This window comes from Salmo salar, chromosome 28 (genome assembly GCF_965601325.2).
Source record: "Salmo salar chromosome 28, fSalSal1, whole genome shotgun sequence".
NCBI classification, from domain to species: Eukaryota; Metazoa; Chordata; class Actinopteri; order Salmoniformes; family Salmonidae; genus Salmo; species Salmo salar.
In genome coordinates, this window is record NC_138318.1 from 12010599 (window position 1) to 12037580 (window position 26982).

Consider the following 26982-nt stretch of genomic DNA (forward strand, 5'->3'; position numbering starts at 1 on the left):
TCCCACCTATGTCATGGCTCTGGATGGTAAGCTAACTAGCTAGCTACCCAGCTAATGACACAGTATAACGTAGCTAGCTAACAAGATATGGTTAATGGTATCAATCGTTATAAAAAAAGTAATACAGCCAAGACATTGGCTATAACAATGACAACTAATGTAGCTAACGTTAGCTAGCTAAGGAAAAAGTTATATCACTTAAGTTCACTAGTATGTGTAGGTAGCATGCTAACCACTGGCTAGTTAGCTAACTAGCTGCTGGTTAGCACGAAGCTAGTTAACACATACTAACTAGGCTGATTGCCAGGCCGTTGTTGTAAAAAAGAATTTGTTCTTAACTGACTTGCCGGTTAAAATAAAGGTAAAATAAAATGTATAGCTAGCTAGTATGCTAAGTTGAAAACACAGCTTATGATATTATGGGGTGAGGGGGGGTATGCAACAAGGTGAGTGATGTGAGCCGCTCCTAGCTATCGCCTAGTTAATAATGTTAATTTTTACTTTGTAGAAGATCGCAAGAGACTAGTAGAAATGTCAAAAAAGGACCAGGTCAGAATATGCAAGAGAAGAAAGGGAGAGAAATTAGGTCAGAAAAGAAAGAACCCGCATTATGTGGAAGAAGCGGAAAATACTACTCAAAATGTATACCTAGTTGTGAAATTGACTAGCAATATCTTTGCGCAAAACCTGTACTTTCCTGACTGTAGCTATGTTGCTCTACCAGAGTGTATGACAGAAAATAAAGAGGGCCGAGTCCGAAAAAAAACATCAGGCGGGAGCTAGCATGGTAGGGTGACATTAAACCTTGAGCTGTAAAGTGAGGATGCAAACTCGTCACAATTTGAATGTAAAAGCAGGTGTATTAACATTGTAACAGTACAGCAAGCAGAAAATGTCACGCCATGATCTGTTTCACATGACCTTGTGCTTGTCTCCACCCACTTCAGGTGTCGCCCATCTTCCCCACATATCCTCTGGGTATTTATACCTGTGTTTTCTGTCTCTGTGCCAGTTTGTCTTGTTTGTTCATGTCTACCAGCGTTTTGTCTCAGCTCCTGCCTTTTCCAGTTTCTCTTTTCTCGCCCTCCTGGTTTTGACCCTATCCTGTTCTGACTCAGAGCCTGCCTGCCTGTCCACTCTGCCTGTCCCGGAGCCTGCCTGCTGTCCTGTACCTTTGCTCCACCCCTGGATTACTGAACTCTGCCTGTTGCTGACCCTGAGCCTGCCTGCCGTCCTGTACCTTTGCTACTACTCTGGATTATCGAGCCCTGCCTGCCTTGATCTGTCGTTTGCCTGCCCCTGTTGTTACAATAAAATTGTTACTTCACACAGTCTGCACTTGGGTCTTACCTTGATCCCTGGTAGTACGAACTGGCCATGACTGACCCAGCAGACTTGAACCAGCTCCGCAACGCCATCTCCTCCCAAGGAGCCACCATTGGTAGGCAGGAGGAGTTGCTTCGCGGTCTGATGGAAGGTTTCCAGGTGGTGGCCGGACGTCACGACCTAGCCTTGGACGCATTGCGGGAGCAATTCCGTGGGTTGCCTACTAGGCAGCCTACCACGACGGTAACCACCCAGCCCCTCTGTAACCCGGCTGGTAGCAGTGCCGTCACCCCGGTTTCCCGGGAAGCCCCCTTACCTCCCCCGGAGCGCTACAATGGAGATTCCAGAACCTGCCGGGCCTTTCTCTCCCAGAGCTGTCTCGTTTTCGAGCTGCAGCCTATTTCATTCTCCTCTGACAGGTTGAAGATAGCGTACATTATTACGCTGATGTCAAGGAAGGCACTCGCCTGGGCCACGGCGGTGTGGAAGCAACAATCTGCCATCTGCCTCAGTCTGGAGGTATTCGTGACGGAGGTGAGAATAGTTTGAGGATTCGGTGTCCGGGAGAGAGGCTGCCCGGAAGTTACTCCAGCTTCGGCAGGACACCCTCAGTGTGGAAGACTATGCGGTGGAGTTCCGCACGCTAGCAGCGGAGGGTACCTGGAACCCGGAAGAGCTGTTCGACACGTTCCTGCACAGATTATCGGAGGAGGTAAATGATGAGCTGGCAGCCCGAAAACTACCGACGGATCTCGACTCACTCATCGCTTTATCCATCTGGATCGATGTTCGGCTACGGGAACGTAGGAGGGAGAAGAGGTCTGATTGTGGTCCCAATCGCTCACTCGGGGATCCCACCTTGCAGCTGTTGAACTCCAGAAGTCTCCGGCGTCTACGTCCCCGAGAGGATCCAATGCAGCTCGTCAGGGCTAGGCTGTCTCCAGCCAAACGCGTACGCAGACTTGAGACCCAAAGTTGTCTGTATTACGGTACTGCCGGTCATTTTGTGTCTACCTGTCCCTTCAAGACACCTAGCTCATTCGTTGGGGTGAGTACACTAGTGGGTCTTAAAAATAATTGTTCTTCTTCCCTTACTCACCCCCCCTCCATGCCACCCTGCTGTGGGGCGACCAGTCCAAGTCTCTCCAGGTACTCATCGACTCAGGGGCCAATGTGAGTCTCATGGACGTTAAACTGGCGTCCGAGCTGGGCATTCCCACTCAACCCTCTCCATTTCCATGGGTGTTATAGCGCTGGATGAGCTACTGGTACCGGTGCTACTGGTGCCATCGTGGGCTGGAGCCCGTCCTGCCACACTCATTGCCTGAAGTCAGCTCTGCCTGCCCCGGGACGTCTTCCTGGGGGCTTGTAAATTGCCCTGGACTGCTCCGCAGAGTACCAGGACCTCCGGGAGGGGTTCAGTAAGGCCCGGGCCACTTCGCTTCCTCAGCACCAACCGGTATCCAGGAAGGTCAAGCCTGAGGTGCTGGCATGCCGCTATAGTGCCGTGGCTACACCCTGGAAGCCGAGACCTTTCCCCTCCGCTCCAAGATAATTAGCCCCTCTGCTGTTCGTCCTCTGTTGCCCCATACCCTCCGTATTTTTCATACCTTTTCTGTGACTAGAGTCAAAACCATGTCTGACTGCCCCTTGTCTTCTGTTTCTAGGGCCATCCTTCCCCCCGTGTCATCAGTGGCCAGCCAGTGTACACGGTGAGACGCCTCCTGAGGGTTTGACCACGGGGCAGGGGTTTCCAGTACCTGGTGAAAACCCCTGCCTCTCTTTGTCTGTGCCAGTTCGTCTTGTTTGTTCAAGCCTACCGGCGTTTTGTGTCTCAGCTCCTGCCTTTTCCAGTTTCTCTTTTCTCGCTCTTCTGGTTTTGAACATATCCTGTCCTGACTCTGAGCATGCCTGCCTGTCCATTCTGCCTGTCCCTGACCCTAGGCCTGCCTGCCGTCCTGTACCTTTGCTCCTACTCTGTATTATCGACCCCTGCCTTGACCTGTCGTTTGCCTGCCTCTGTTGTTACAGTAAACAGTGTTACTTCACACAGTCTGCATTTGGGTCTTACCGTGATCCCTAATAGAAAAATACTGTGTGCATGTGCAGCTTTGCTTAATTTAAGGTACATATAGGATTATGCAAAACATATTCACAAAACTATTTCTCGTTAACTACTAAAACTATCTAACGGAGTACAGCAAGCAAACAACTTGAGACACGGCAGAAAGGACTACGAGAATGGTTTTATAATTCAAATACATTTACTTAACCTGTTAGGGCTAGGGGGCAGTATTGACACGGCTGGATAAAAAACTTACCCGATTTAATCTGGTTACTACTCCTGCCCAGTAACTAGAATATGCATATAATTATTGGCTTTGGATAGAAAACACCCTAAAGTTTCTAAAACTGTTTGAATGGTGTCTGTGAGTATAACAGAACTCATATGGCAGGCCAAAACCTGAGAAGATTCCATGCAGGAAGTGGCCTGTCTGACAAGTTGTGTTTTATCTTGGCTCTTTTTATTGAAGACTGAGGATCTTTGCAATAACGTGACACTTCCTACGGCTCCCATAGGCTCTCAGAGCCCGGGAAAAAGCTGAAGGATATCGAGGCAGGCTCTGGCTGAAACACTTTATCGCGTTTGGATAGTGGCTGGTCAGAGTACTGTGGGCTTAGGCGCGTGCCCGAGTCGACCGAATGCTTTATTTTCTTTCCTCTGTTTACCTAAATGCAGATTCCCGGTCGGAATATTATCGCTTTTTTACGAGAAAAATGGATTTTAAACAGCGGTTGACATGCTTCGAAGTACGGTAATGGAATATTTAGAATTTTTTTGTCACGAATTGCGCCATGCTCGTGACCCTTATTTACACTTCGGATAGTGTCTTGAACGCACGAACAAAACGCTGCTATTTGGATATAATGATGGATTATTTTGGACCAAACCAACATTTGTTATTGAAGTAGCAGTCCTGGGAGTGCATTCTGACGAAGAACATCAAAGGTAATCAAACTTTTGTAATAGTAAATCGGAGTTTGGTCAGGGCTAAACTTGGTGGGTGTCTAAATAGCTAGCCGTGATGGCTGGGCTATGTACTCAGAATATTGCAAAATGTGCTTTCACCGAAAAGCTATTTTAACCTCTCTAGGCTAGGCGGGACGAATTCGTCCCACCTACGTAACAGCCACTGCTATCCTGTGGCGCGATTTTCAAATACCTTAGAAATGCTATTACTTCAATTTCTCAAACATATGACTATTTTACAGCCATTTAAAGATAAGACTCTCGTTAATCTAACCACACTGTCCGATTTCAAAAAGGCTTTACAACGAAAGCAAAACATTAGATTATGTCAGCAGAGTACCAAGCCAGAAATAATCAGACACCCATTTTTCAAGCCAGCATATAATGTCACCAAAACCCAGAAGACAGCTAAATGCAGCACTCACCTTTGATGATCTTCATCAGATGACAACCCTAGGACATTATGTTATACAATACATGCATGTTTTGTTCAATCAAGTTCATATTTATATCAAAAACCAGCTTTTTACATTAGCATGTGACGTTCAGAACTAGCATACCCCCCGCAAACTTCCGGGGAATTCGCTAACATTTTACTAAATTACTCACGATAAACGTTCACAAAAAGCATAACAATTATTTTAAGAATTATAGATACAGACCTCCTCTATGCACTCGATATGTCCGATTTTAAAATAGCTTTTTGGTGAAAGCACATTTTGCAATATTCTAAGTACATAGCCCAGGCATCACGGGCTCGCTATTTAGACACCCGGCAAGTTTAGCACTCACCATAATCATATTTACTATTATAAAAGTTTCATTACCTTTTGTTGTCTTCGTCAGAATACACACCCAGGACTGCTACTTCAATAACAAATGTTGGTTTGGTCCAAAATAATCCATCGTTATATCCGAATAGCGGCGTTTTGTTCGTGCGTTCCAGACACTATCCGAAATAGTAAAGAAGTGTCACGCGCATGGCGCAATTCGTGACAATAAAATTCTAAGTATTCCATTACCGTACTTCGAAGCATGTCAACCGCTGTTTAAAATCAATTTTTACGACATTTTTCTCGTAGAAAAGCGATAATATTCCGACAGGGAATCTCCTTTTCGGCAAACAGAGGAAAAAATCCCAAAGGCGGGGGCGGTCGGGGTCACGCGCATAAGCTAGTGTTTCTTGATCGGCCACTTGAGAAAGGCGATAATGTGTTTCAGCCTGGGGCTGGAATGACGACATTCTGTTTTTTCCCGGGCTCTGAGCGCCTATGGACGACGTGGGAAGTGTCACGTTAGAGCAGAGATCCTTAGTAAATGATAGAGATGGAAAAGAAGTTCAACAAATGGTCAGACAGGCCACTTCCTGTAAAGGAATCTCTCAGGTTTTGACCTTCCATTTCAGTTCTGTTATACTCACAGACACCATTCAAACAGTTTTAGAAAATTTTGGGTGTTTTCTATCCATATGTAATAAGTATATGCATATTCTAGTTACTGGGTAGGAGTGGTAACCAGATTAAATCGGGTATGTTTTTTATCCAGCCGTGTCAATGCTGCCCCCTAGCCCTAACAGGTTAAAATCGGACACCTCGATTGCACAAAGGAGTTCTGTATCTATAATTCTTAAAATAATTATGTTTTTTGTGAACTTTTATCGTGAGTTATTTAGTAAATTCACCGGACGTGCGGGGGTTGCTAGTTCTGAACGTCACATGCTAATTTAAAAAGCTGTTTTTTGATATAAATATGAACTTGATTGAACAAAACATGCATGTATTGTATAACATAATGTCCTAGGTGTGTCATCTGATGAAGATCATCAAAGGTTAGTGCTGCATTTAGCTGTGGTTTGGGTTTATGTGACATATGCTAGCTTGAAAAATGGGTGTCTGATTATTTCTGGCTGGGTACTCTGCTGACATAATCTAATGTTTTGCTTTCGTTGTAAAGCCTTTTTGAAATCGGACAGTGTGGTTAGATTAACGAGAGTCTTGTCTTTAAAATGGTGTAAAATAGTCATATGTTTGAGAAATTGAAGTAATAGCATTTCTAAGGTATTTGAAAATCGCGCCACTGGATTACACTGGCTGTTGCATAGGTGGGACGATTTCGTCCCGCCGACCCTAGAGAGGTTAAAGGGGTGGTTCATTGAAAAATACTTTTAACCTCATTAGAACATTTGCCAAGGCATTAGCCTTTACCAGGGACAGTTTTTAGGTTAGTTGGATCAGTATTTAGACTTCTGCTACTTTATTTCAAAATGCGACATTTACGATTTTATCTAGAAAATATGAAAAACTGTGTGTATTTATCCTCCCTTTAAGCAGCAAATGTTGTCTCGTCACTGAATTGCCCAAAAAACATCTGTTTTGCTTTAAAACGAGTTACAAAAATCTACCTACTAGAGCTAATGTTTTCTTCAGTTTGTGTCATCTGATTGATACTATTCCTCTTGGTTCAAAGATAAGTAAGCTCTGACCCAAGTCGCGGCTCGGCACAAATTATTTGAAAATTACTTCCTGGATTTTAATAAAAAATTACCAATATCATTGGGAAATATTAGGCTAGGTAAATATTTTAGCAAAGTAATCTTATCGAGATTTTAACTACAAGGGCTATTGTCATGCAGAGCGGAACAGGTGAACCCAAGAGCAGAGTCAGACAAGGAAACTGGGAACCAAGTAACCAAGGTATTTATTGAAACACGGGGAAGATTGAGTGCAGACCAGGGGAAGCTCGGGCGGGCTACCGGAAACCAGGTGCTGAGGCTGGAGCGAGAGGTGTTGGGACAGGGTAAGCAAGTCTGGAGGGGAATCCAAGGGAGCGTAAAGTGGGGAATCCAGGATAGAGTAGCAGGACTGACGAGAAGTCGGACTGGAGACGGACCAGAATCAGAGCGGTCAGAATGAGCAGAGGTTATGATCTGGCAGTGTGGAAGTGGCAGGACTGAGTATTTGGAGAGGTCTTGATTATGGAACAGATTGCAGCTGGTGGGGATCTGCTCTGACTCCAGCACACCTGTCTCCACCCACACAATCACACACACACACAGGGAGAGGGAGAGAGCACTGGGGGAGTGGTGGTAGATCAAGGAGACACATATGAGCACTAGAGGGCGTGGCAGGAGCAGATGTGACATATTACAGTGATTGGAGGCACCGGTGGTGTCTTTCAAAGGTATTTATGATAAACTTTGACATTAAATGTGGTTTCTATGGGAGAGGGAGATGTAGAATTAGCTGATGAGCTAAATGAAATACTGATCCAACCAACCTAAAAACTATCTGGTGAAGGCTAATGCCTAGAAAAATGTTCTAGTGAGATTAAACATATTTTTCGATGAACCACTCCTTTAACATAGTTGATGAAAACATTAAACAAGGCAATACAACAGTTTACATTTCAAGATAATGCTTTATGAACAAAGCATTTATCTAAACATGAATCTGAGAGGTAGGCAGAGAACATATGCTTGACTACTGTACTAAGATAGAAGGGGAGATTTACAAAGCGTGGGAGACAGAGAGAGAAAGAAGATACGAGTTGTATAGTTACCACTAGTGCTGGGGGATAGGACTACATCATCAATGGTGACAATGTGACAATGTAAAAAACAATGTTTTGTTAAATTTAAATGACAAAAGAAAGTTTGAATACATTGTTGATAGCTACTACAGTACTGTACAAATAGCTGTACCACAGCTTCTAAAGGCCCAACATCAGTGCTGGCTTATTGTTTTTATTGAAGTTATTGTTTTATGATGTTTTACAGGTGGAACTGGCAGAGGGTGTTAAACTCCAGGCGAACATTAACACTCGACTGAGCAAAAAAACATCAAAGTGCATTTCTGAGCTCATGACAGCTCTGTTTCCCAGAGAGGTGATGGCCGTCTCTTCGTTGACAGGAAAAAATTCTAATGCATTCCGGGACCAGGAGGCAAAGAAACAGCTGTGCCCAACCAAAGTGTCTGCCATTTGCAGTAAGTTGCTTAGTCATTTTGTTACTATAAATACTGTACAATAACATGTAGAATTATGAAAGATAAGACTTACTTCAAATTACAGCAGAACTACTAGTACTGTAATTGGCCAAAAAGGGGTTTTGTAGTTTATCTTATTATTTTATGATTTATTTATTATAAGAGTGTGAAAGTGTGTGTGTGTGTGTAACCTGATCTCAGGTCTATTAGTTTGTGTCAAGACTGTTGATTAATGAATTTGGGGTTAGGCAGGCTATTCTGTACTCAAAGCAAATTTCTTAAAACACTCTTATTTTTCTCCACAGCCTTTTTAATTAGGCAACACCAGATGAAGGAGTAGGATGTCTTAAAAATAATTTGATTGAAGCTTAACAATGAGTTTAAATTGCTTAAGAAGTCCAAGATTTGGGTTTAAAACTGTTTTTTACTGAAAGGGAGTAACTTGGAGTCTAAGGCCTTATTTTGTGAATTGTTAACTCAGTGAAAAAGTATGAAAATTGATAATTTTTCAAATATGAGGTCCTACTATGTCAACTTCTTATTGTACATTGAACAAAAAAACACAAGTCTACTGTAGTTATTGCTGTAAGATTGCTATAATATTACCATAAGATCTTCAGTTGAAGTCGGAAGTTTACAAACCCCTTAGCCAAATACATTTAAACTCAGTTGTATATAATTCCAGACTTTGTCACGTCCTGACCATGGTAAGCTGTTATTTTCTATGGTAGAGTTGGTCAGGGTGTGATGGGGGGTTTATTCTATGTGTTCTATTTCTATGTTCTTAGGTTCTAGTTTTTCTATTTCTATGTTGGTTTGTTTGGGATGATCTCCAATTAGAGTCAGCTGGTCCTCGTTGTCTCTAATTTGAGATCATACTTAAGTAGGGGTTTGTCTTCCTGGGTTTTGTGGGTGATTATTTTTGAGTAGTGTTTGTTTCTCCTCTGCGTCACGGTTTGTTGTTTTGTCTATTCAGTTATTTGATGTATTGCATAGTTTCACAGAGTAAATAAAATGTGGATCTACACACACGCTGCACCTTGGTCCATTTCTCCTTGTGACAACCGTGACAGACTTAGGTCCGTTAGGATCACCACTTTATTTTAAGAATGTGAAATGTCAGAATAATAGTAGAGAGAATAAATTATTTCAGCTTTTATTTATTTCATCTTTCTTCGGCTTGCAAGCCTCCCCCTTTTTCCTCCAAACATAATGATGGCCATTATGGCCAAACAGTTCTATTTTTGTTTCATCAGACCAGAGGACATTTCTCCAAAAAGTACGATCTTTGTCCCCCTGTGCAGTTGCAAACCGTAGCCTGGCTTTTTTATGGTGGTTTTGGAACAGTGGCTTCTTCCTTGCTGAGCGGCCTTTCAGGCTATGTCGATATAGGACTAGTTTTACTGTGGATATAGATACTTTTGTACCTGTTTCCTCCAGCATCTTCACAAGGTCTTTTGCTGTTCTGGGATTGATTTGTACTTTTCGCACCAAAGTACGTTCATCCCTAAGAGACAGAACGCGCCTCCTTCCTGAGCGGTATGACGGCTGCGTGGTCCCATGGTGTTTATACTTGCATACTATTGTTTGTACAGATGAACGTGGTACCTTCAGGCGTTTGGAAATTGCTCCCAAGGATGAACCAGACATGTGGAGGTCAACAACAAAAAAATCTGAGATCTTGGCTTATTTCTTTTGATTTTCCCATGATGTCAAGCAAAGATCCACTGAGTTTGAAGGTAGGCCTTGAAATACATCCACAGGTACACCTCCAATTGACTCAAATGATGTCAATTAGCCTATCAGAAGCTTCTAAAGCCATGAAATCATTTTCAGAAATTTTCAAAGCTGTTTAAAGGCACAGTCAATTTAGTGTATGTAAACTTCTTACCCACTGGAATTGTGATACTGATAAGTGAAATAATCTGTCTTAAAAAAATTGGTAGAAAAATGACTTGTGTCATGCACAAAGTAGATGTCCTAACCGACTTGCCAAAACTATAGTTTGTTAACAAGAAATGTGTGGTATGGTTGAAAAACGAGTTTTAATAAAAACTTCTGACTTCAACTGTACCATTAGTATATCTTTGTATATTGGTATAGTAGTGTATAGTATTATTTATTGCTATAGTATCACTATAAGAAAATGTTACAGTATTCCTTTAAAATGACTAGTTATTCTATAGTATATACTCATTTCCATAGGAATACTATAGAATTCTTTTTGTTCTTCTGTCATATTTCTATAATATTTTTCTATAGTGATCTTATGGGATCACTCTAATATTTCTATAGTTATTGCTATATTTTGAATACAAGATTGCTATAGTTATTCTATTGTACGTCCGAATTTACTACAATAATACCATACATTTTTTTATTGATATTTGTATAATACTCTTATAGTAATCCTAAAGGATTTGCCTGAACACAATCCTGTCTCGGAGCTCTACGGACAATTCCTTCTGCCTCATCGCTTAGTTTTTGCTTTGACATGCACTGTCAACTGTGGGAGCTTATAAAGACAGGTGTGTCTGCCTTTCCAAATAATGTCCAATCAATTAAATTAAATTAAAACTTCTTCTTCTTCAGGTGCTTTTTTCTCCATTTCCGCCTGACGGATGTGCCCAAAGTAAACTGCCTGTTGCAGATGCCCTGATGCCAGGATATGCATATAATTGTTACCATTGGAAAGAAAACACTCTGAAGTTTGTAGAAATTTTGAAATGGTGTAGGAGACTATAACACAATAGATATGGTAGGAGAAAAAACCAAAGAAAAACCAAACAGAATTTTTCTTGAAAGAGCCCATGCTCTTCCAATGGAACATATAGTGAAAAAAAAAAAATCTAGCTCCCAATTCCTATGGCTTCCACTGGGTGTCAGTAGTCTTTGTTCAAGGTTTCAGGCTTGTTTCTTCCCAAACGAGGAAGAATAATGAGTTTTCATACAGGGACTCAGACTTGGAAATCAGTGTATGTGCGTGTGACAAAGAGGGCACGCACCTGCGAATATTGTTGTCCTATTGAACATACTTCTTTCCGTATTAAATACTATAGTTTAATTACATTTTAGGGTATCTGAGGATTAAATAGAAACTATTTTGACTTGTTTAAACAAAGTTTAGCCGTAGCTTTTTGGATTCCTTTCTCTGCATGTTGAATGAGTGGATTACTCAAATCGATGGCGCCAGCTAAACAGATTTTTGGGATATAACAAAGGATTTTGTTTAACAAAACGACACTACATGTTGCAGTTGTGACCCGTTGGATGACAAATCAGAGGAAGATTTTCAAAAAGTAAGTGAATATTTAATCGCTGTTTGTGAATTCATGAAACCTGTGCCGGTGGAAAAATATTTTGATGTGGAGCACCGTCCTCAAACAATCGCATGGCATGCTTTTGCTGTAAAGCCTATTGTAAATCAGACAGAATTTAAGCTTTTAACCGATATAGGACACTTGTATGTTCCAAAATGTTTAATATCCATCATTTTTATGATTATTTATTTGGATTTTGCGCCCTCCAGTTAAACCGGAAGTTGTCCCACTAGCTGGACGCCTAGCCTTAAGTTAGCATAGGTGGTTCTCCAATCAAGTTGAGCTCAATTTTGAGTCCCATAGCAAAGGGTCTGAATATTTATGTAAATAAGGTATTTAAAAAAAATGCAAACATTTCTAAACTCCTGTTTTCGCTTTGTCATTATGGGGTTGTGTCTAGATTGCTGAGGATTTTTGTTAATTTAATCCATTTTAGAATAAGGCTGTAACGTAACAAAATGTGGAAGAGTCAAGGGATCTGAATTCTTTCCGAAGGCACTTGTCACATCCTGACCAGCAGAGGGAGTAATTGTATTAGTTTTGGTCAGGACGTGGCAGAGGTTTTGTGTTGTGTGTAGGTTGGGTGCTGGACTCTCAATTGGAGGCAGGTGTTTCTAGTTGCCTCTGATTGGGAGTCCTATAAACAGGTGTGTGTTTTTCTTTGTGGTTGTGGGTAGTTGTTTTTGCACTGCGTTTTGTTAGCCTGCAAAACTGTTCCTGTCGTGTTGCTGTATTTTCTTGTTTTTCCGTGGTCAACGTCCTTTAATAAATATGTTGTTGAACACGCAACCCGCTGCGCCTTGGTCCATTCCTGACGACAGATGTGACAGCACTGTAACTACAGTGCAGATGTCACAGACAGCATTATAAGGAATACCAGGGGATATTAAATGTCTTCCTGTGAGCTTTTCTTAAAGCTGACAGACAAATATGCCACTGAGCCAGCCGCTCGCTGTCCGCCTCCACCATAATTTCCCTCTCACTCAGAAAACCTGACAGCACCATAATAAACAAAAACGGACCTTTATACATCGAAAGCTCAGGAAAAAATAGCTTTCTTCATTAGTCATACTTTTACTTAATCTTCCAAAGACCTGGAGTCACCTGAGCCAATGTAAGGTATGTTTAAATGAGTCTATCACACCCGTTTGTGTGATTTGGGGCGAGGCAAAGGGCGTTCATAATTGGCCTGGCTGCGTTGCCGTGCGCCATCCCTCTGTCCATGCTGAGTCTGCAGTCCCTGAGCACTTTCTGACACGACCAATTTGCAAAGTCAGTAGACCGGGGAATTATTTTGGCCTTAATCTTTTATAAGGCCATATCAGCCTCACGTGGAGGGAAATCAAATAATAATAAAAGAGAAAACGGGGTAGGAAAAAAGAGGGGTTTTGACAGGGAGGTAATTACACACACCACAAATGGCACCCATAATTAGCTTGTTAGAGTGTCCACAGCCACTGAGGTCCCCCCTCCCTCTTGTATAGGAGGAGGATTTAAAAGTTGTCCATGTTTAAAGTGACTTACCAGGCCTTTAACATTTCATAGCCTTAACACCACAGCCCATAGCTCACCACAAGAGTACAGCCAAGAACTGTAAGTGAAAAGTAACAGTTTGTGGTAGTTTGTAAATGTGTTGCTACCTTATGTTTTCCATGTTCTAATTTGCTAACAGGCTTTTGGCATTTCAAAGGCTTAATGCTAAAATAATCAAATTCTACAGCACGTGTCAAACTCCGCAGGTTTTCACTCTTCCCTTGTCCTTGATTGATGAATTAAGGTCACTAATTAGTAGGGAACTCCCCTTACCTGGTTGTCAAGACTTAATTGAAAGGAAAAAACTAAAAAACACAGGCACTCGGCCCTCTTGGAATGAGTTTGATACCGTTGGTCTACAGACTACTATACCACCAAGACACTGCTGTCTTTACCCACAGAGTGACTGCCAGCCAGCACTATGTCATACCTCATACATGTGTGGGTCAGGGGCGAAAATCTGATATCCACTTTGGAGGGGACAATTACATTACATTTTCTCAAGAGCAATTCCTGAGGGGGACACCAAAAGTAGTGCTGTAACACATAGCCTACATTGTAATATGGTAAATGTATATTGAGGAACCAAAGAAATAAGGTGTTTGCCGTACTCCTAACTACCGGTACCCAAAACTACACAACTAATCACAACAGCAATACCATTGCCTTTAACAAATCTTAGTTCAGTCACCAGTTTAAGTTGAGAGTGGGGGTATCCATGGCATTTTCCAATTATGTTCCTATTTTACAAGTCAAAAAAATTGAGAACCTTTCATAATGTTGCCAAACAAAGACTCAACAAACTTACCTGAGACTCCCTGTCTCTGCCAGTCTGTCCCTGCATATCTGTCCCCAACTCTGCTGTCTGTGTGCCATCTGTTGCCTGCTCTGCCTAATGACATCATTGTGAAACATTTCCATTAGAATTTCATTTCTTTCTTATGAACATTTTATCAACTAGTCTTTGAGATATTAGGCTACTAGGGTTCTTACTATGCGTTTTGGTGTATTGAAAAATACTCTGATGTCCATCTTTTATTTTTCTGCCATTTTTCTACCTGGCTGGCTACACACACAGTGTGTAGGTTATTTACAGTAGGAGGTGGGCTTCTATCATCTTCAATCATTCTATATGGGCTTCGATCTAAAAGGTAGCTAGCAAATGTGAAACGGATTAAAATGACAAGAGTTGACAGCTGTATGAGTTCACCATTTACACAACATATGCTGCAACCTTTTGTAATTTTAATAGTTTGTTTCATATTGGCTGGCTTCCAACAATAGCTGAATTTGCAAAGCTAGCGAGCACCAATTCCGTTTCAGTGGTGTTTGCTATAATCTTTGCTACCCGGTTAAATAAAGGTGAAATTAAATAAAAGTTCCCTTGCGACAATTTAGCTTTTGCAACGAGACCATTAAATATATTTAAGACAATGGTAGATGAGAGTGTAGTTCTGTTCAGTTTGGACTTCAGTTTATCGCTAACATTATCACAGGGACTTTGAAGCACTAACTTACATCATCTGCATGCTGATTCCATCTTTGACAACGCCACATAAATGGAATAGGTACTAGCTAGCTTAATAGTTAATATTTGCGCGCTAGCTCTGCATATTCAGCTAGTGTGTGTGTGCGCGATTGACTGGATGAACCTCACGGCAGTTACGTAGCAAGCTAAGGAACTGGCAGTGGATCAAACCATTGTGAGGCAAAGGGCGGGGGGGTTGCAATCTTTTGAAACTTAAAAACGCGCTATTAAGTGTCTATAATCAGCACAATTGCTTTCATTGCATATTATTTAAATTACATAGTTATGTTTCAGTGATATATTGGGGGGGACAAATCATATTTTTCCCAGGATGGGGGGGTCGTGTCCCCCCGTCCCCCCTGGGATTTCCGCCCCTGGTGTGGGTACTTTATATAACTGTCCTCTTGTATACTTAAGCCAGCTGTCTGATATACATGCAATACTTTTTTTATCATAGTGCTGGGTTGAGCTAGAAGGATAACAGCACTGCCATGTATTTTATCCAGGCACTCCTATCCTAACTGGCCTTGAGAACAGCATGGAGCCTCATTCCTCTGCTTCTGCTGTTTAGCCAGATGAGCACTCAAAGATGAATATCACCCATACAGTGAGCCAAGACGCATCAGGACGGGCGACAAGCCATATCCGGGAGAGCTAGGAGACTAGAGACATCTTAATATGGGATCCACACCACTCGGCCCGCCGCTGCAAGCACACAGAAATGAATTTTTAAATGAACGGTTCGGCCCCAGCGAGTCTTGTATACAGCTAGAGTAGAGGATTCCTATCTTCAGGCCGTTAAAAGCATCCCTTTTCGTGCATCTGTAGAGTGTTATTAAATCGTCCCCCACGCTGTCACCTATCTAAATGGGCTGATGCACTGCTGAACTCTTCCCAATCTTTTTAGATATTCCAGGGCCTGGCCTGGTGTTATGACAGTGGGATCGCTATCTCTCCTTCTCTCTCTCTCTCTCTCTCTCTCTCTCACTCTCTTGCCATCTCTCTTTGCTTTGTAGGGAGCACACTACACTAGAGATGCCCTCTCTAAATGTATAATAATGTGTTCCAAGAACACAACATACCAACAACACACAGTATAGCACCTTCAGATGAATTCCTAGAAAGAGTTATATTCCCTGATGTATTTCCTAGAAAATAACATTACAGCAGATAAAGGTATAGCATGTAAAGAATAGCATTGTTAGCCTACATAAACCTGCTGCTTTAGATCATAATTAAAGAAGCAATAAAACTGGCCTTCTTTAGACTAGTTTAGTATCTGGAGCATCAGCACTTGTGGGTTCGATTACAGACTCAAAATGGCTAGAAACAAATAACTTTCTTCTGAAACTCGTCAGTCTATTCTTGTTCTGAGAAATGAAGGCTATTCCATGCGAGAAATTGCCAAGAAACTGAAGATCTCGTACATCGCTGTGTACTACTCCCTTCACAGAACAGCGCAAACTGGCTCTAACCAGAATAAAAAGAGGAGTGGGAGGCCCCAGTGCACAACTGAGCAAGAGGACAAGTACATTAGAGTGTCTAGTTTGAGAAACAGATGCCTCACAAGTCCTCAACTGGCAGTTTCGTTAAATAGTACCTGCAAAACACTCAATGTCAACAGTGAAGAGGCGACTCCGGGATGCGGCCTTCTAGTTACACTGTCCAGTGTCTGTGTTCTTTTGCCCTTCTTAATCTTTTCTTTTTATTGGACAGTCTGAAATGTGGATTTTTCTTTGCAACTCTGTACAATAAAGAAAGGCATAATTTATAGTATAATATTTACACATGTACTCTATCGGGGAAGGGGGGATTCTAAAATTCATGTACACAAAATTGGCAAAAGACACACAAACATTTCTTTCCACCACAGGGCCAGGGCGTAAGACAGGGATGCAACTTAAGCCCCACTGTCTTCAACATATATATCAACAAATTGGCAAACAGTCTGCAGCACCCTACTAGAATCGGAAGTCAAATGTCTATTGTTTGCTTATGATGTGGTGCTTTTGTCCCCAACCAAATGGCCACCTAGACTAGGGCTAGGCGTCCCGCTCGTGGGACAACTTCCGGAAGGTGCGCAATTCAAATAAATAATCATAAAACTTATGGATATTAAACATTTAATGTATCTACATACAAGTGTCTTATATCAGTTGAAAGCATAAATTCTTGTTTATCTAACTGTACTGTCCGATTTACAGTAGCCATTACAGCGAAACCAAGCCATGCGATTGTTTGAGGATGGCGCCCCACATCAAAATATTTTTCCACCGGCACAGATTTCTTAAATTCACAAATAGCGATTTAAATATTCACTTACTTTTTGAAAAACTTTCCTCTGATTTGTCATCCAAAGAGTCCCAGCTATAACATGTAGTATTGTTTTGTTAGTTTAGTTGGCGCCATCGATTTGAGTAATCCACTCGTTCAAATGCTGAGAAAGGAATCCAAAAATATACCACTTAACTTTGTTAAAACAAGTCAAACTATGTTTCTATTGACTCCTCAGATACCCTAAAATGTTATAAAACTATAATATTTCATACGGAAAGAAGTATATTCAATAGGAAACCGATATTAGTAGGCACGTCTTGTCTTCATTGCGCGTGCATACACAAATTTCCAATAGTGTGTTCCAGTACTAAAACTCATTATTCTTACTTGTTTTGGAAGAAACAAGGCTGAAACCTTGAACATAGAGTGCTGACACCCTGTGGAAGCCATAGGAATTGCATACTGGGAGCTAGATTACATTTTTTCCCAATACTTTCCATTGTAAGAGCATGGGCTCTCAACAAAATAATTCTGGTTGGTCTTTCTTTGGATTTTCTTCTACCATATCTATTGTGTTATAGTCTCCTACACTATTTCAACATTTCTACAAACTTCAAAGTGTTTTCTTTCCAATGGTAACAATTATATGCATATCCTGACTTCAGGGCCTGAGCAACAGGCAGTTTACTTTGGACTGGTCAGTCAGGCGGAAATGGAGAAAAAATAACCCTAGCCTGAAGAAGATTTATGCCTCCCCTCCTTTGTTTTTACACTGCTGTTACTCGCTGTTTATTATCTATGCATAGTCACTTTACCCCAACCTACATGTACAAACTACCTCGACTAACCTGTGCCATCACACATTGACTCGGTACCGGTACCCCTTGTATATAGACTCGCTATTGTTATGTCATTTTATTGTGTAACTTTTTATTTTATACTTTCATTTATTTGGTAAATATTTTCTTAACTGCATTGTTGGTTAAAGGCTTGTAGGTAAGCATTTCACGGTATTCGGTGTATGTGACAAATTTGATTGGGGGGCAAGTGTTTAATTTGTATTAGCAACAGTAAATAAGAGTCAGGTGTGCATGTGTGTGTGCTAAGGTGTGGAGAGTCCAATAGATCAGCAGTCTGATTATTACCCCCTCAGGAGCTTTGTTGTTTTAGAATGAAATTGTGAATAAACAAATATGACCAATTAAAACCTCTTAGGGATAGCCCCCTTTTTTTCAATTTTCACCTAAAATGACATACCCAAATCTAACTGTCTGTAGCTCAGGCCCTGAAGCCTATTCTTGGTACCATTTGGAAGGAAACACTTTGACGTTTGTGTAAATGTGATTTGAATGTAGGAGAATATAACACAATAGATCTGGTAGAAGAAAAAAAATAAAGAAAAAAGTTTTCTTTGAAATGCAACAGAAAGTTCCCAGTTCTAGCAATCACTCTGGTTGTAATTCAAGATGGCAGCAGTGTATGTGCAAAGTTTCCGATGGATAACTTGAAGCATGAGTGAACTACATGACATTTAGTGTGAAGTCACCCAGGTACATTTGGGCACATCGTGAAGGAGACATTTGCATTCATAGTAAATTTTTATGCAAGAATATTGTCAAATAACCGTTAGCTCAGAAAGCTCTCGCCAGTTTCTACAATGCGATTCAACCAGAGCATACCGGACATATTTTTCTCTCCATATCCCCGGATTCCTACCGCAAGCTCTGAACCTTCTCATCTTCTGACCTTCCCAGCTAACGTCCCCTGAATGCTAGCTGTCTAGAGCACAATGGACTGTTAGCTTACGAGGCCCATCGAATACATTCCGAAGCTACTAGCTAGCAGTCAGCTATCCTTTGCTAGCGGTCATCAGCTACATTTATCCCAGACAACTCTCGCCAGTCTGTACAGCGCGACTCAAACCAGAGCTAGTCGGACTTATTCTTCTCCATATCTCCGGATTCCTACCGCAAGCTCTGAACCTATTTTTTATTATTATATATTTTTTTTTTCCCACCTAGAATTATAGCAGCTAACGTCCCCTGAACGCACAGCCGCTAGCTATCTAAAGCACATTGGACTGCTGGCTTAAGAGGCCCTTCGGACATATTTCTTTGGCCACTATACATATTTTGCCAATTGGCCTGGTTTACCACACGGAGCCCTGCTGATCCATCCACTGATGTAACTGCACGAGGAGGCCACAACAGACTTTCCTCCATCGCGTCGCCCCTCTAAGGCCTTTCTGTTAGCCTGCTAGCCCGCCGCTAGCTGCCTGAAGCCACGCACTGGACTCTTATGATCACCCGGCTACGCATGCCTCTCCCTAACATCACCATGCCTTGTCCATTGCTGTTTTGGTTTGTAACTATTGTTTTATTTCATTTACATTTACATTTAAGTCATTTAGCAGACGCTCTTATACAGAGCGTCTGCTAAATGACTTAAATGTAAATGTAAATGAAATAAAACAATAGTTACAAACCAAAACAGCAATGGACAAGGCATTCACCTTATAATATCCAGTGGAACAACCACTTTACAATAGTGCATCTAAATCTTTTAAGGGGGGGGGGGTTAGAAGGATTACTTTATTTCACTGTAGAGCCTCTAGCACTGCTCACAACGCCTCGGCTAACAATTTAGTTCCACCTCCCACACACGCAGTGACATCACCTGGTTTAAATGCTATTTCTATAGACAATATCTTTTTCATTATCACTATATGCACAGGTTTACCCCCACTGTATTCACATCCTACTATACCTTTGTCTGTACATTATGCCTTGAATATATTCTACCGTGCCCAGAAATCTGCTCCTTTTACTCTCTGTTCTGAACGTGCTAGATGTCCAGTTCTGTTAGCCTTTAGCCGTATCCTTATCCTACTCCTCCTCTGTTCCTCTGGTGATGTAGAGGTTATTCCAGGCCCTGCAGTGTCTAGCTCCACTCCCATCCCCCAGGCTCTCTCATTTGTTGACTTCTGCAACCGTAAAAGCCTTGGTTTCATTAACATTAGAAGCCTCCTCCCTAAGTTTGTTTTATTCACTGCCCTAGCACACTCCACCAATCCTGATGTCCTAGCCGTGTCTGAATCCTGGCTTAGGAAAACCACCAAAAACCTTGAAATTTCCATCCCTAACTATAACATTTTCCGACAAGATAGAACTGTCAAAGGGGGCGGTGTTGCAATCTACTGCAAAGATAACCTGCAGAGTTCTGTCTTACTATCCAGGTCTGTACCCAAACAATTCGAGCTCCTACTTCTAAAAATGAACTTTCCAGAAACAAGTCTCTCACCGTTGCCGCTTGCTATAGACCACCCTCTGCCCCCAGCTGTGCCTTCGACACCATATGTGATTTGATTACCCAAATCCGTAAACACGGGCACCCTCATAGATATCATCCTAACTAACTCGCCCTCCAAATACACCTCTGCTGTTTTCAACCAAGATCTCAGCCCATCTATCTACCTCATCCCCATACTGTATTTATGTATTTATTTATTCTGCTCCTTTTGCACCCCAGTATCTCTACTTGCACATCCATATTTTGCACATCTACCATTCCAGTGTTTTATTGCCATATTGTAATTACTTTGCCACCATGGCCTATTTATTGCCTTAATTTCCTTATTTTACCTAATTTGCACTCACTGTATATAGACTTTTTCTTTTCTTTTTTTCTACTGTATTATTGACTGTATGTTTTGTTCATTCCATGTGTAAATCTGTGTTGTATGTGTCTAACTGCTATGCTTTATCTTGGCCAGGTCGCAGTTGCAAATGAGAACTTGTTCTCAACTAGCCTACCTGGTTAAATAAAGGTGAAATAAAACATGTTTTAAAATCTGTATACTTGGACTTTGATTTAGCTTTTCCGGTATTAGTAGCCATATTATAAATTCAACATTTGCAAAACAACCAGTTTTCATAACTCTGAATATTCTTATACTTTTTGTCCAAAAGGAAAAGGCATGCTGTCATACAAGGTTAGTAGCTACATTTTCCGGATACTCCTGTAAAGCACAGCTCATATGCTATCTAGCTAGCTTTGTTTGATCCCGATTGGTGCTTATTTGACAACGTTAGTCATTCAAGTGAAGACCGCCTGCGTCATCGGCGTGCCATGAAGGCATCGCTCTCTGACCAAATTTGGTGTCCTATAGGGTATACTACACCCCTAATGATTTAGTGAAGTCTGGTTACGTTCTAGGATCTCTGATTTGCACAGATTCCTTTCTTTGCAAATTGAACGAGTGGAAATACAACATTTATCGTGCATGCTATATGGACCTTTTTAGGATATGAAAAAGGATTTTATCTAACAAAACGACACTTCATGTTATCTCTGGGACCCTTTGGATGATAAATCAGAGCAAGATTTCAGAATGTAAGTACACATTTCACCTTCAGAGTTGAATTTATCAAACCTATTGCAGTGAAAAAAGTGTTTTGTTGTTAGGAGCTCTCCTCAAACAATAGCATGGCATTTTTTCGTAGTAATAGCCACTGTAAATTGGACAGTGCAGTTACATTAACAAAAAATGTAAGCTTTCAGCCGATATAAGACACCGACATTTGTTGTTTCTCTAAAATCTGCGATCGTGACGCAAGGCACTGCATGATTTACAACTGTCCCTTTGACGGGACGCCTATCCCTAAGGTACTTTAGGGTAGCTAGCTCAGTCTTCTCAATTAGGTTATACCATCTATGGATACCATCATAAGTCAAAGCTGCTCTCTGTGCACATACTGTACTGTAGACTTTGAGAAACTACTTGGTTGAATCGATCTCATAGTGTATATTGATGAGCAGGACTAAGCCATTCCTCACATTTCCCACCCCTTTCTTCTCTTCTTCCCTCATCCCTCCCTCCACTCTCTTCGTCCCTCATTCTCTCTCTCTGTCTCCATCCCTCTCCCTCCTCTTCTTCTTTCACATCAGAGAGGCATACAGAGAGTGTTAGTTATGGAGACTAAAGATGAGGCATCTTATTGGGAATCACATTTGGCTCACAGGGTGTGCTCAAGGCACACACACGTACACACCCTCCCCTCTCCCTTTCTGTTCTATATATCTGAAGCACCCCTTCTTCAGTAGGATGGAAGTGGATACTACTCTCTCATTAATAAACAATATATATTTTCATATGTACCGCTATGCGGGGCATGATTACCTCTCAGTTTTTTTATTTAACCTTTTATTCAACTAGGCAAGTCAGTTAATAAAAAAATATTGTTTGCAATGAAGGCCTACCCTGGCCAAACCCTAACGAGAATGGGCTAATTGTGCTCCGCCATATTGGACTCAGGGAAGGGAGCATGCAACACGGGAAGGGAGCTGGAGGTGAGCTGCTGGTAACACAATGTTTATTAATTCAGGATGGACTTGAGACTAAGGCTGAGGGCTCTGTTTGTGCTTGTGAGTGTGTGTGTGCCCCACATCACACACCCCTTTCAGTATACAGTAACTGACACTCACAAGTAGGAATTAACACCGGGTTCCCAAGACTGTCCCGGGATCATTCTTCACATTTCCCGAGAAAATGTAATAACAAGACATGGGAATTTACATTTTCCCCCAATGTCGCACTATGCAATTCCACAAAATACACAAAATGCGCAGCAGCAGATTGGCCAATTATTTTTTTTTACACATTATCCAAACAGGTTGTCGCATGGAATCCTTTAGCCTAGCATATTTACTTCACACATTAGTCGCCATACATTCCAAGAACAAGCATAATTGGCAATGCCGGACAACACAAGAGACTTGAATGCAGTTTAGAGTTCTCATCAGACTGAACATTTTATCCAGTCCGACCCATCACAGAAATTAAATGAGCCTGAACCAGAAAAAAAGCCAGGTTTCTAGAAAACAGTAGGCTGTCACCTTACGTACAGTGGCAGCATCCAGAGGATGGAATGAGCAGGTGCTCCGCACCTTATTCAGAAGAGGATTGTGCGAGGAGGTCCAGACGAAGTTGGCATGCCAAGACGACACCCTCTCATTGGACGCACTCATCGTGATGGCCATCTGTCTGCATGACCTCCTTCGGGAGCGTCGGCACTCCCATCGCCTCTCTCCCTCCTTCGTTAACCGATCTGAGTCAGTCTGAACCCATGGAGGTAGGGGCCACATGCCGACACTGTTGTGGTCAAGAGGGGCACCAGCTTCAACGGTGTCCGTTACGTCCCAACCCGGGAGCCACTAGAGCAGAGGGATGGCCCCGTGATCATCCGTCTCCTTGGTAGATGTGAGTATTCTATCATCTTCACTCTCCACCAAACCCTTTTTAGTACCAATTTCACTAGCTGGCTGGCCCTCGTGTTGTTTCTACAGCTCTAGTGGACTCCGGTGCGACAGGGAATTTAATTGACCAGGCCCCTGCCTCCTACCTGAACATAACATCATACATGCTCTCCTCTACGTTTCCTGTTCAATAGCTGGATAAACGATCATTGGGATATGAGACAATCACACATCACAGGACCACTCGCCATCATCGTGGTACCCCACAACCCCACAGCCCACCATCTCCTGGTCAAGGATGGAGATCACGGTTTGAGCACCTGGATGTCGGAAGATCTGCTTCCCTTACCCTTTGGTTTTCTCCAAGACCCATGCCACCTGTCTCCCTCCTCATCGCCCCTGGGACTGCTAACAGACATACTAACAGACACTGCTAACAGACTCTGAGCCTCCGCGCAGCCGCATATACCCCTGTCAGTGGCTTAAATCAAGGCTATGGAGGAGTACATCCAGGAGGTTCTCCAACAGGGTTTCATCCACCTATCCACCTCCCCTGAGTTGGCAGGTTTCTTCTTCGTTTTCAAGAAGAAGGGGGGTCTTTGTCCATGTATTAACTACAGAGGACTCAGTGCCTTCACCACCAAGTACCGCTACCCCCCTCCCGTTGGCGCCGGCCTCCATTGAACAGCTCCGCGGGGTCCTGTTTTTGTCCAAGCTGGACCTGTGGAGTGCCTACAATTTGATCCACATCTGGGAGGGAAATGAATGGAAGACGGCCATCAGCACAATGTCTGGGCACTACAAGTACTTGGTAATGCCTTATGGATTAGCCAATGCTCCGTCTATATTCCAGGCATTCGTGAATGAGGTGCTTGGGCGTCAGGTGGTCGTGTATATCGACGACAACCTGATCTACTCGGCCACCTTGGAGGAGCACATCGGCCACACCCGGGTAATCCTGGAATGCCTCATTGAGAACCATCTGTTCATCAAAGCGGAGAAGTGCCAGTTCCATCAGGCCACCGTCTCCTTCTTGGGATGTCGGATCAGCCCGCAGGGAGTGGTTATGGAGGAGAGGAAGGTAGATGCAGTCAGGTCATGGCCAGTCCCAACCACCATAAAGGGACTACAACGGTTTTTGGGGTTTGCCAACTTCTACCGCCGCTTCATTAGGAACTTCAGTTCCATCGCCTCTCCTCTCACCTCTCTCTTCAAAGGAGGTCCCCATAAGTTGGTGTGTAATCCTGCAGCCGATGTGGACTTGTGCCTACTGAAGCGGAGTTTCACCTCCATTCCGTTGCTGAAATACCCAGCTCCTGCACTGCCCTTCGTGGTGGAGGTGGTCGCATCAGAAGTTGGTGTAGGGGCCGTCATGTCACAATGTCAAGATAATCCACAAATTGTGTCATGTGCATACTACTCAAAGAATACGTCTCCTGCAGAAAGGAACTATGACATCGATTATCGGGAGCTCCTGGCGGTAAAGTTGGCATTAGAGAGATGGAAACACTGGCTGGAGGGTGCCACAGACCCGTTCCTTATCCTCACTGACCATTGTAACCTGGAGTACATATGGACACCGAGGCGGCTGAACCTGCACCAAGCAAAGTGTGCCCTTTTCTTTACCAGATTCAACTTCACTCTGTCATACCGCCCAGGTTCAAAGAACATCAAAGCCGATGCCCTGTCCCGTCTCCACGATTCGAGAGAGATTCCGGTCATGAGTGCGCCAATCATAACGCCCACCCAAATCGTTTCCTCTGTGCTTTCGTACATAGACGTGGACATACGCCAGGCTTTGGAGAGGGAACCTGCGCCTGATACCTGCACCTACGCTCCCACAGAGGTAAGGGCTCGGCTATTGACATGGTAGCACACATCCCTTGCTGCTGGACACCCAGGTATCACTCGCAGCACTAAAAACCTCTCCGCTAATTACTAGTAGTCCACTTTGGTGCCGGACGTCACCCGCTATGTCAACTCCTGCATGCTCAAACCAAGTCTCTACGGCACGACCCAGGAGGGAAACTCCTTCCCCTCCCCATGCCTCAGTGGCCTTGGTCCCATCTGTCTATAGATTTTGTTACTGATCTTCCTCTGTCTGATGGTTTCACCACTGTTTTGGTTGTTGTGAACAGATTCTCAAAATCTTGCCATTTCATCCCTCTCTCTTTTCTCTCTACCACTCTCCAGGTCGCAGAGGCATTATTCCAGCAAGTCTTCCGGCACTATGTTCTTCCGGGGGACATCGTCTCCGACCGTGGTCCCCAATTCACAATTCACACAGTATGGAAAGCCTTCATGGAGAAGCTGGGGGTCATGGTCAGACTTTCATCCGGGTACCGGCCTCAGTCCAAAGGGCAGGTGGAGAGGACCAACCAGAAGCTGGGGAGGTTCCTGAGGAGTCACTGTCAGGACCGGCAGGGGGAGTGGGACCGGTTCCTTCCCTGTGTGGAGTAAGCCCAGAACTCACTTCATCACTCCTCCACCGGGCTGTCTCCCTTCCAGTGTGTCCTGAGGTACCAGCCGGCCCTGGCCCCATGGACCCTGAGCCTGACCGAAGCTCCTGCAGGAGATGAGTGGTTCCGACATGCGGAGGAGGTTTGGAACACTGCACACATGAGGTTCCAATGAGTCATCCGCTGCCTGAAGGAGCAGGCGGATCGCCACCACAGTGAGGCTCCTGTGTTCCATCCTGGTGAACCTGTCTGGCTCTCCACCAGGAACATCCCGCTCCACCTGACCTGCTGAAAGCTGAGCCCCCGGTTTGTGGGGCCATTCAAATAGAGCCTAGGCTATTGCCCTATCATCCATATCCAACTGAAACCCCAAATCATGTCTCAAATGAAAATTCATCCAAAGGATGCAATATCAAAGCATGTCTTGCCTGTGCATGTCAAAACACTGCTATAACATTTCCCCCGCTTCTCTGTGCTGTCTTGTACTGCTGCACATATGAGAGCTTCGGTAGAGAATGTGTGATCAACAAAAGGTATGAGAGTAGATATGGATATATTTCTTTTTATCTAAACAATGTCTTCTCCATCTTCCCGTTATTCAAGAGCTGATCTGCTTCAGTGGCAAGAAAAAGTATGTGAACCCTTTGGAAATATCTGGACTTCATAAATTGGTCAATTTTTTTATCTTATCTTCACCTAAGTCACAACAATAGACGAAAACAGTCTACTTAAACTAATGACACACAAACAATTATTAGTTTTCATGTCTTTATTGAACACACCGTGTTAACATTCACAATGCAGGGTGGAAAAATTATGTGAACTCTTGGTTTTAATAACTGGTTGTCCCTACTTTGGCAACAATAACCTCAACCAAACGTTTTCTGTAGTTGCGGATCAGACCTGCACAACGGTTTGGAGGAATTTTGGACCATTCGTCTTTACAAAACTGTTTCAGTTCAACAATATTCTTGGGATGTCCGGTGTGAACCGCTCTCTTGAGGTCATGCCACAGTATCTCAATCGGGTTGAGATCAGGACTCTGACTGGGCCACTCCAGAAGACGTATTTTCTTCTTTTGAAGCCATTCTGTTGTTGATTTACTTCTGTGTTTTGGGTTGTTGTCCTTTAGCATCACCCAACTTCTGTTGAGCTTCAATTGGTGGACAGATAGCTTTACGTTCTCCTGCAAAATGTCTTGATAAACTTGAGAATTCATTTTTCCGTCGATGATAGCAAGCTATTTTTTTGTGTTTTACATATCGTAGAC